Here is a 10,127-nt window from a genome sequence, read left to right on the forward strand (position 1 = left end):
TTCTCAAAAAAATATAAAAAATAATTAACCCTAATTCAACTTAGAGTCATTTAAACAACAACAACAAATGAGGATGGATTTACTTGCTCTGTTAACTGAACAGTCTAGGTGTATGCTTCAGGCACAGCTGGATCTAGGGGCTCAGGTAGTGGTCTCAGCAATTTCCCCCTCTTAAGCTTCTTTGATTCCCTCTGTGTTGCTTCATTCTAAGAGACTTTTCATAAGGAGGCAACATGGGCACGGGAATCTCCAGCCAAAGTCTTGGAGTTGAGCCTGCCTTGAATCCTGTGTTGGGTCTTCAGTCAGCCCCTGGAATCAAGGTGGGTGGAGGTGGGAAATAGGCTATATTCCCAGCTTTTCATAGACCTGAACCTGGAACCTGACCCTCAAGGACTGGGGATGGAGAAAGTATGATTCCTCTAGGGGAAGGTGTGCTGCTGATATCAGAGGGATAGATGGATCCTTGGGCAGGAAAATGCCAGGTGATCCACTCCAGTTTCCACAGGAATGACCTTGAGGACACACTTGTATATTGTTTCTGGAGGAGTTGTGGGGCCAGGAGGATGAAAGAACTAGAATGTTTCCAGAAGCCCCTTTGGAAGCCACCCACAACCCTGGGACTTGAACGCTTTGTGTGTAGTTCTTCTATAGCTGATAACCAGGAAGTCAGAAGGGACCACAGAGCTGTTTGCATCCAACCTGCTGATAACCAGTTAAGAAAACTGAGGGACGTATTTTTAAAAACTATAAATTAGTAGGAAACCGGATTAAAACCCACATTGCCTAACAGCTGAGCCACAGCTTCTTTTACTTCAAGGGGTTTGCTAGAAACAGAGAGCTGAAGAAAGGAATTCAAAGACACACAAAACTCTTTTTTTTCCTTTTTAAAATATTTTTGTTGTGTTATGTTAGTCACCATAAAATACATCACTAGTTTTTGATGCAGTGTTCCATGATTCACTGTTTAAGTACAGTTCCCAGAGCAATTACCAGTGCTGCATGCAGTAGGCGCCCTCCTTAATACCCACCACCAGGCTCACCCATCCCCCACCCCCCTCCCCTCTAAAATCCTCAGTTTGTTTCTCTGAGTCCACAGTCTCTCATGGTTCACAAAGCTCTTTTTTTAAGAAGCCCACATCTTTACTCTCCTCCCAACTCTGTCTCCCTCTCTCTCTTTTTGTTTGCCAATTGTTAAACACACTCTTGGGGGATGCACTCCAGGGCAGCAGTGTAGGGCCCTTGTGAAGAGTTAGGGTTCTGAAGCTGGAGAAATCTGTGGCCAAGCCTCCCAAGTTGAGGCTCCACCAGCTTAAGTCACAAACCCTCTCTGCACTTCTGTTCTCTCCTCTTCTCTAGTAGCATCGCCTCTAATGGAGTCATTACAGGGACTGAGTTGATACCGCAGAGATGTGGGGCGTGCAACACAGAAGGATGGGCATTCTGTCACAGAAGGTCACTTGTTTGGTAAATGATACTGAAGTAGGGAGTGGGCAGCTGCTCTCTCCCCACGACTTTCCGAAAGACTCTCCAAGCCCTATCTTCTGTCCCCATCCCTTATGAACTCATTCCTAAGCATCACGGAAATGGAGGAACTCTAGTAGGAAGGGGCTAGAAAGTCTAACAAATGAGTTGCCCCTGATTTTTCCATAAAGTTGGACAGAATTCTGTGTGGAGAACCGGGAGAAATGAAGTAGGTTCTCTGTCCACTGAACCACAGACCAGAGCACTGAACAAAAGAAATTGGGATGCAGAGCAAATTGGAACTCTTTACACCCTGTTGATGGGAAAGCAGAACAGAACAGTGGCTTTGGAGAAGTTCAGCAGTTTCACATAAGTTTAAACACACTTAACCATACAATCCGGCCATCCCATGCATAAGAATTCACCCTAGAGGCAAAAAACAAACAAACAAACAAACAAACTCTCTCTCTATATATATATATATAAATAAAATAAACCTAGATGTGAATGCTAGTAGCAGCTTTACTCATAATCTCCAAAAACCAGAAACTCACATATGCTTCCCCTGGTAAATAAGAAACTGTGGCACATGCGTCCAGGGAGATAGTGTTTAGAGGTGACCACAAAGCAACTACTGATTGATACAACCACCTGAGTATTCCTGCCACTATCATGTACCCCTGAGATGAGACAATGAGTAGGGATCTTCACCTCTGGTAGTGTTCTTTCTCCAAACTCATAACTCAGTCTAGTCATAAGAGAAATATCAAACAAACTCAAATTGAGCAACGTTCTGCAAAATACCTGGCCAATGTACCTCAAAAGTGTCAAGGTTGTGAAAAACAGAAAAGACGGAGAAGCCACCACAGATGGGGGGAAATTAAGGAGGCAAGACAACCAAATGCTGTGGTGGATCCTGGAACAGAAAAAGAACATCAGTGGAAAAATGGGTGAAATCCCAATAAAGTCTGTAGTTTTACTAATAGTATTGTCCTAATGTTTATTTCCTAATTTGGGCTACTATGTCAAAATACTATAGCTGTTTAAGATGTTAACGTTAGCAGAACCTGGGTAAGTTGTACTATCTTCGCAACTTTTCTGTCAATCTGAAAGTATTCCAAAATAAAAAGGTTTTATGTTTGTTTGTTTCAAAGGCTATATCCTGTGTGGTTCCATTTGTATGTCATTTTGGAAAAGGTAAACCTTTAAGGATGGGCCTCAGATCAGTGGTGGCTAAGAGTTGAGGCGGGGGAGGGCTGGACTCCCTCCAAAGAGGCAGAAGGAAAAGAGCTCTTCTGTAAATTATACTGGTGAATACACAACTGTGTGCGTTTATCAAAAGCTCTGGAACCCTACACCAAACAGCATGAATTTTACGTAGGTAAATTAATCCCCAGTAAGTATGGTTTTAAAGAGACAAAGGAAGGAAAGAAATTGGATTCTAGATCTTTCCCAAAGTGGTGCTACATGGCCTGTGAGCCTCTGAGATAACAAGGGAAGCAGAGAGACTCAGTGGGTTTGCAGAGTTGGGAGTCTGCTCAGCCGGAAGGTCCACAGAAGATCACTCCAGTCACAGTGTCGTCCTGGGAGTCTCCACGATCCGTCTGCGGGTAAGTCAGGGTGGGCCAGTCTATGCTTCAGTAGCCATCACTGGAAAGTCTCAGTGGCTTATGACCAGGAAATGTCCTTCCTTCCCCACTGATGCTCTATTTCCAGTGTGGATCGATGGGGCTCTGCCCCACAAGGCGCCCGGGACACATGTGATGAAGCCTCATCAGCCTGTGGCTGATCCCACGAAACACCTGAGCTGCTCTGCTCAGTCACTACAGCAAGGAAAGGTAGAGCGGGAGTGTCGTCGTGCGTTGGCTGTGCTCTTCTTCATCCAGAGGAAGCACACTTCTCTTCCTTCCGTGGCCCACTGGCCAGAAATAGCCACATGCCTCATTGCCATGCCTCATGGCCTGGGAGATGTGACGGCATAGACTGAATATTTCACCAGTACTGCTATTTCTGCTTTAAAAAGGCCCTTTCCTGGTCTTTACAGCTGACTTTGAAAACCTTAAACAAAATGTAGTTTGTGCAAAAGAAAGGGTTAAGCCACTGCCTTCGGCTCAGGTCATGATCTCAGGGTCCTGGGATCGAGTCCCGCATCGGGCTCTCTGCTCGGTGGGGAGCCTGCTTCCTCCTCTCTCTCTGCCTGCCTCTCTGTCTGCTTGTGGTCTCTCTCTGTCAAATAAATAAATAAAATCTTAAAAAAAAAAAAAAAAGAAAGAAAGGAACAATATATGTATGTTAAAGGAGGGGGTTTTTTGGTGGGCTGTTTTGTTCTCTTTTTGGTAGACAAAGGTCTGGTAATACTAGCAGTTCTGCCTTACGGGAGATGAGGGCCGTTCTGTGTGAGTGTACTGGCAAAGTGTGGCGTTCAAGCATCAGTGACACGCACATCCCCCTCCTAAGCAGTCCGGCTCCTGTACCGCTACGAGCGACAGGGTCTTAGCGGGTAAGTCACGCTCTCAGCCACAGGCGCTCCTGGTTTCAGCTGACTAGCGCAGCAAGTCCAGTATGGTAGGCCGGGCACAAGGTCTTTTCACCTAGAGACAAGCCGGAGTTTATCAGCTTCTCCAGCCTTTGATTGTGAACTGGTGATGATACAAAACAATTTGTCAGTTACAGAAGCATCGATACCAAAATGAACAGAAGCCATGCACAGTCACTGCAAGGTGATAGGAGCCTTCTGAGTCATCAGAAACCGGGCCAGCAACAGCAGAGGTGGAGTGTAGACAAATGCACAGAGGAGGAGGGGAGATGGCCAGGAGTGGCCAGACCTCAGAAACAGCCCAAGTTGCTTCATCAGCCCGACATCTCTGCTCGGCTGCTGCTCGCTTAGCTAACCTTCTTGAATCAATTGTAACTCTGTTTTTTTTCTCTGAAAATAGAACTTCTGGTCTTAATACAATGCCTGTGTCCTGCCTTCTGATCATTAATTCGTAGAAAACTGACCTGAGGGCCCTACAGTTCTCAACATGCCCAGATGCTTACTGTAGGGTGCTTAAGCCCTTGGCCATATTCCTCGAACCAGGGCTCCCCTGGAGAACAGGATTAACTTGAGTTGAACTCTGAGGCTTCACAGGCTCTTGACCAAGGTCTTCCTTTCCCCTCTACTCCTACTGCCTGACATTCTTATAGCACTTCAGTGGTCCAACCAACACAATGCAACGCCCCTTTTCCCACTTCTGGAATACACCCTCGGGGAAAGATCTCAGTGGATAACTGCTGGCCTTTGCCATTGTTTGAGTGACTTTTCTCTAATCTGCCCTAGCACAGAGCTGAAGAAAAGTGCTCAGGCAATCTCTGAAACCTGACGGGGGCCTGCATCCAGACCCTTCTGGCATCCAAGAAGGAGGCAATTGATTTTAGAAATGCCTCATCAGTAGAGGCCAGATTATGCATCCACTCTGGGGCTTCCTTTTTCAGTCACTTCCCAGGGAGCTCTCATTGATTTTGGTTTGAGGTGTCTCCTTGCTGGTATTTCTGGACCTGACCCGGGGTTCCCCAAGGATCCTTACTACATTTAGAGCATCGTCTGCTGTCTTCCTGTCCCCAGCAAAAGCAGAAAGCATTCTCAGGACGCAGCATTGGACAGATCAACACCCTTGCTTCCGTTCATTGCTGTTCCGATGGCTGGCTTATAAACTCTTCCATCCCTGTCATAAACTCTATTCGGGTCTAGGGATTTATGGACATCTCAGTGTCACGAGTTCTGTACATCCTCTGAGATATGTAATTTTGTGTGTGTGAAAATGCACCTCTGTGGACTCCCCTCCCCGCCCCTGCCGAGGAAATGGTCTAGAGCTTCCACACATTCTCAGAGGGGGTTGATGAACACAAGGAGTCAGAATCATGCTAATCCCAGGTTTCACACTGATGCCGAGGGCACCGATGTGACTGGAGCCTCCCCTGAGCTCTAAAAGCCTGCCCGTGAGCAGGAGCATCCTCTGGCCACCCTTCCCTGCAGGGAAGTCACAGCCATCCTTGACTGTTTTCCTCTCTCCTTGCCCTGAATGGCGGAGTTGGCCGGGTGTGGGCCCCCGCAGTCAAACTGAGGGGTGTTTGTATCCTGCCAATAGGCGCTGCCATCCTGGGTGAGCTGGGACTGGGACTCCAGCTGGAAAGGAAGAAGCTAGCAGGGAGAGAACAAATCCCGACAGCCCCTGACTCCGAGGTCTTGCAACCTGCATTCTGCAGCCCATCTGTTACCTGTCCTCAGGACCAGCTCCAGGGGAACGCTTGCTGCTTTATCTTGGGCTTCCATGGTGAGCCTGGGGTGAGAGACACCCACAACCAAACAGGCTGGTTTTTCTGCCCTATAAGCCAGGTCTGTGGTTAAAGACAAAGCACCTAGAAAAGACAGGAGTGGGCCCAGGCTGAGGCCTCAGGTGTCCTGTTCTTTGGGCCTTGCCTTCTGGATGTGGGCAGGTAAGGAGAGCTGGGCACAAAGGCCCAGTCAGCAGGGGAGATGTGGAGGGCTGTGGGAGAATAAGGTGGGAGGTGCCCACGCGGGCTTTTTACGTGGCAGCCGGGGTGGTGGGTGCCTGACTGACCGGCCTGCGGAAGGCAAGGAGAGACGCAAATGTCAGGGAACAGGAGAGGAAGAAGTAGGTGCGCGCAGTGAATGTCCTCGAAGACATCCGAGAGAGATTTGTAGGCTTGTGGAACCACGTGTATGGCTTTACACCTTCACACTTTCTGACCCTTTGTGGACTATGGAAAATAAAAACAGCTATTACCCAGGGGATGCTTTATGTCGGGCACTGTTCTATGTGCACCTAAGTCCGTTTCATCCTCTTAATTACCCTACAAGAGTAGGATTTTTTGGCATGCTGGGTTCTATTTTTTGAATTAAAATTCACATACCATAAACTTTATCTTTTTAAGTATACAACTCCATGATTTTTGATATATTCTCAAGGTTTTGCACCCATCACCATTATCCAATTCCAGAACACTTTTTGCTATCCCCAACAGAAACGCTGTGCTAGCACTAGCAATGACTCCCCCTTCCAGCCTACCCCAGACCCTGATGACCACTAAGTTTACTTTCTGCCCTTATGGATTTGCCTATAGCAGACATTCCATACGACTGGAATCACATGTATGGTCTTGGGTAACTGGCTTCTTGCCCTCGGCACGTTTTTCAGGCTCATCCATGCTATAGCATGTGTCAGTATTTCATTCCTCTTTATTGCTGACTAATAGTCAATCACATGGCTCTAACACATTTATCCAGTCATTAAATTTTTGGACATTAGAATTCTTTCCATTTGAGGGGCTATTAAATATGATGCCGCTATGAACATGTGTTTATATGTCTTTGTGTAGACATGTGTTCTTACTGTCTTGGGTCTCTACCTAGAAGTGGAATGGCTGGGTCATGTGCTTAACCTTTCGAGGAACAGCTAGGCTGTTTCCCACAGCGGTTGCACTATTTTGCAGGACCATCAGCAGTTCGTGAGAGTTGCGATTTCTCCATATCCCCACCGACGCTTGTAACTACTTGTCTTCTTGATTATAACCATCCTGGTGGGTACAAAGGGATAGCTCATTGTGGTTTTAATTTGCATTTCCTTAATGGAAGGTAGGTATTTGCCCTGTACTGAATTGTGTCTCCCCAAAGATTCAGACCTTGAAGCTGTTGGTTCAAATGTTGTGAACCCCGAAGAAGCTCAAAGTTGGAGCTAGGGCCTTAGGAGGTAGTTAAGGTAAAATGAGGTCCTAAGGGCGGGGCCTTATCCAATACGATGGTAGTGTCAAAAGAAGGGATAGGGGAAAGGCCATGTAAGGAGCTGTCTGCAAGCCAGAAAGGCTTTCCTAGAAACTGGACTAGGACCTTGATCTGGGACTTCCTGTCTCCAGAACTGTGAGAAATTTCTGCTGTTTAGGTCCCCCAGGCTGGGTTCTTTGATTATGGCAAAAGCTAACTGAGAATTATTATCGCTCTTTTACAAATAAGGACTCCCTGGCACATTCTTGTCTGATGCCCAGACCTGGACCCTATTCCTTCATGCCACACTGCCTCTGGCTTCCAACATGCAGGAACAGGTGTGGCCAGCCAGATGACTGAAATCACAAATGGCAACGTGCTGAGACTCAATTTGGTGAGTAAGGGGGAGAAATGCACCAAGAAGAAGAAATAAGTAAATATCTGAGCCCCGAAGTTGCTTCCTTCCCCCACTCTCTTAAGTCGGCTACAGATTCAAAGATGAATGGGAGGAGCCAGATTCTACACTGCAGCTTGTCTAGGGCCTTGATCTCCAATCTTCTCTAACACAAATCCTGGTGGACGCCCATCTCACATGCATACATTTCAGGTAATCTTTGTAAAACAAGACTAAACAACTCTCCATAAAGAGTGTATTGAGAAATATGGATCATGTTCAAGAAAAATCTCTTGGCCATTTTCAGGTTTCTGTAGTTTTTCTTTTTCTTTCTTTCTTTCTTTTTTTATTTTTTAAAAGATTTTGTTTATTTATTTGACAGACAGAGATCACAAGTAGGCAGAGAGGCAGGCAGAGAGAGAGAGAAGGTGGGGGAACAGGCTCCCTGCTGAGCAGAGAGCCTGATGCAGGGCTTGATCCCAGGACCCTGGAATCATGATCTGAGCCAAAGACAGAGGCTTTAACACACTGAGCACCCCCCCCCCACTCCGCCCCCCCGGCCTGGTGGCCCAGGTTTTTGTAGTTTTCTAGATGAGGCAATTCAAAAAGGATAAATGACAGGACAGTTTCCTATACTCTCTGGTGACCACTTCATAAATTTCTCTCAACTGAGTGGAGTGCTGGTAGTATGGGCCACACTCCAGGGAACGTTCTGTCCTCTGAACTACTCCAGACTTCCCCCAAATGCCCTTCTAGGCTTAAATAATTTAATCCTGTATACGGGAGTATGAGGGTGTTGAGACGTGGAAAGGCACGAAACTATATGTACCTTTGGATCCTTCCACTGAACCGAAGTTTATTCTTCCAGGCCTTCTCTCCAGCCACCTTGACTTTAAGAGATCTTCTGTTCATTTCCATTAAAGCTCTATCTTTTGCTGCCATGTCCTTCATTTTCTCTCTACTTTTTTCCCCCTCCCTTGATAAGTAGATTTTAACATGATTTTATAAAATTATAAGGTTTCTGAGAAAACTTAGGAAAACAGAAATGCAAATGTTAAGGCAAAGTATCCACAACCCAAGCATAACCACTATTAATTTTTGTACATTCTTCTTTTTTTTTTACTCACACATATATGTATTTTTACAAAACCAAGAGATCACACAGGGTTTGTGACCTGCCTTTTGCCCCTTGGTGTAAGTGCTACCACATTCTTGTTCAGAAAGGATGTACCGATTTAGTCTTCTACGAGGAGATGTGAGAGTAACCCTATCCCTTTCACCCCCTTAGCACTATCATCCTTCTTTTTACTCTTTGCCAGTTTAAAGGCAACATACCATTGTTTTAATTTGCATTGTTTTACTAGTGAGGTTAAACATTTATTTTCATGTGGATCACTTCCCTGGAATTTTACCTGGTCTGTATACTAGGGGTGACGAAAAGCAGTCAGCTGGGTCCTACCCACTTGCTGTGGCAGACTGGATGACTGATGGATGGTTGATGAGAAGGCGGTGTGGGCACAGGGAAGAGGACTGCTAGCAATCCTGCAGCAAGGAGGTCAGATTGCTTCCTTTTCTTCTTTTATGAAATGTGACAATAGAAATACAGACTCATTGGCAGGAAAAAACCTAGGTATTTCAAAAGGACACGACTGTTTAGCGAAAGCTCCCCTCACAGTCTCTTCCCCTGTCCCACAGGCCCTATTTCGCAGGTGTAACCGTCTTCAGTCCTTCTTCCTCGGTTGTCCCCCTCCCCTCTGACTGTCCTCCTGCAGGACCAGCTGCAGAGGTCACGGGCTGAGGGGAGTGATAGGGAGGAAGGGTCAGGGATTGGAAAAGGAATCGTTTCTCCATACAGTAGCTCCCAGGGTGGTCACAGGGAAGGGAGGCACAGGAGACCACACCAAGCTTTTGTCTGTAATCAAATGGGCAGATTGAGAGTGAGTTAAGATTAGCCCGTTTGCCTTGATTTCAGTCCATATGGAAAATGGCAGGCTGTTTATTGCCACACATGAGCCGTGTCCTTTCTTAACTTTTGTCCCTTGAGTGTAACCCTTTTCCTTCACACAGTGGAAGAGAAAACCCGAGAAATGGTTTGCCTTTCCTGCATGAAGCCTCCTCCCCATTTGGCAGGTCCTGTGGAGCCCTACATCTACCTTTTATCCCGCCTGCTTCCAGACAGTGGTTTGAAATAACATCCATTGCCTACAGAACCTTACCCAATTCTGGCCAAAGGAATGTCATCAAAGTCTTGCTTAAAACTGATGCCAAGACTTGAGTAGAATTTATAGTGTGAAACGGGACCCATTCCTTATCAGAAAATCATTTGTAGGAAAAGTGATCTAATTATTCAAATTCTTAGTGCTAAGAAAATGGCTGTTTTAAATGGGAGGGTCCACCACCACACTGATCTGGAACCTTTCAAACAACCTTCCTCTCTTTGAGAGATACAAAGGCCAGCGAAACGGAATAGGCAGTTTTAGAACCAATGGGTCACCAGCGTCCCATTAAGGA

Source organism: Mustela erminea, chromosome 11 (genome assembly GCF_009829155.1).
Source record: "Mustela erminea isolate mMusErm1 chromosome 11, mMusErm1.Pri, whole genome shotgun sequence".
NCBI classification, from domain to species: domain Eukaryota; kingdom Metazoa; phylum Chordata; class Mammalia; order Carnivora; family Mustelidae; genus Mustela; species Mustela erminea.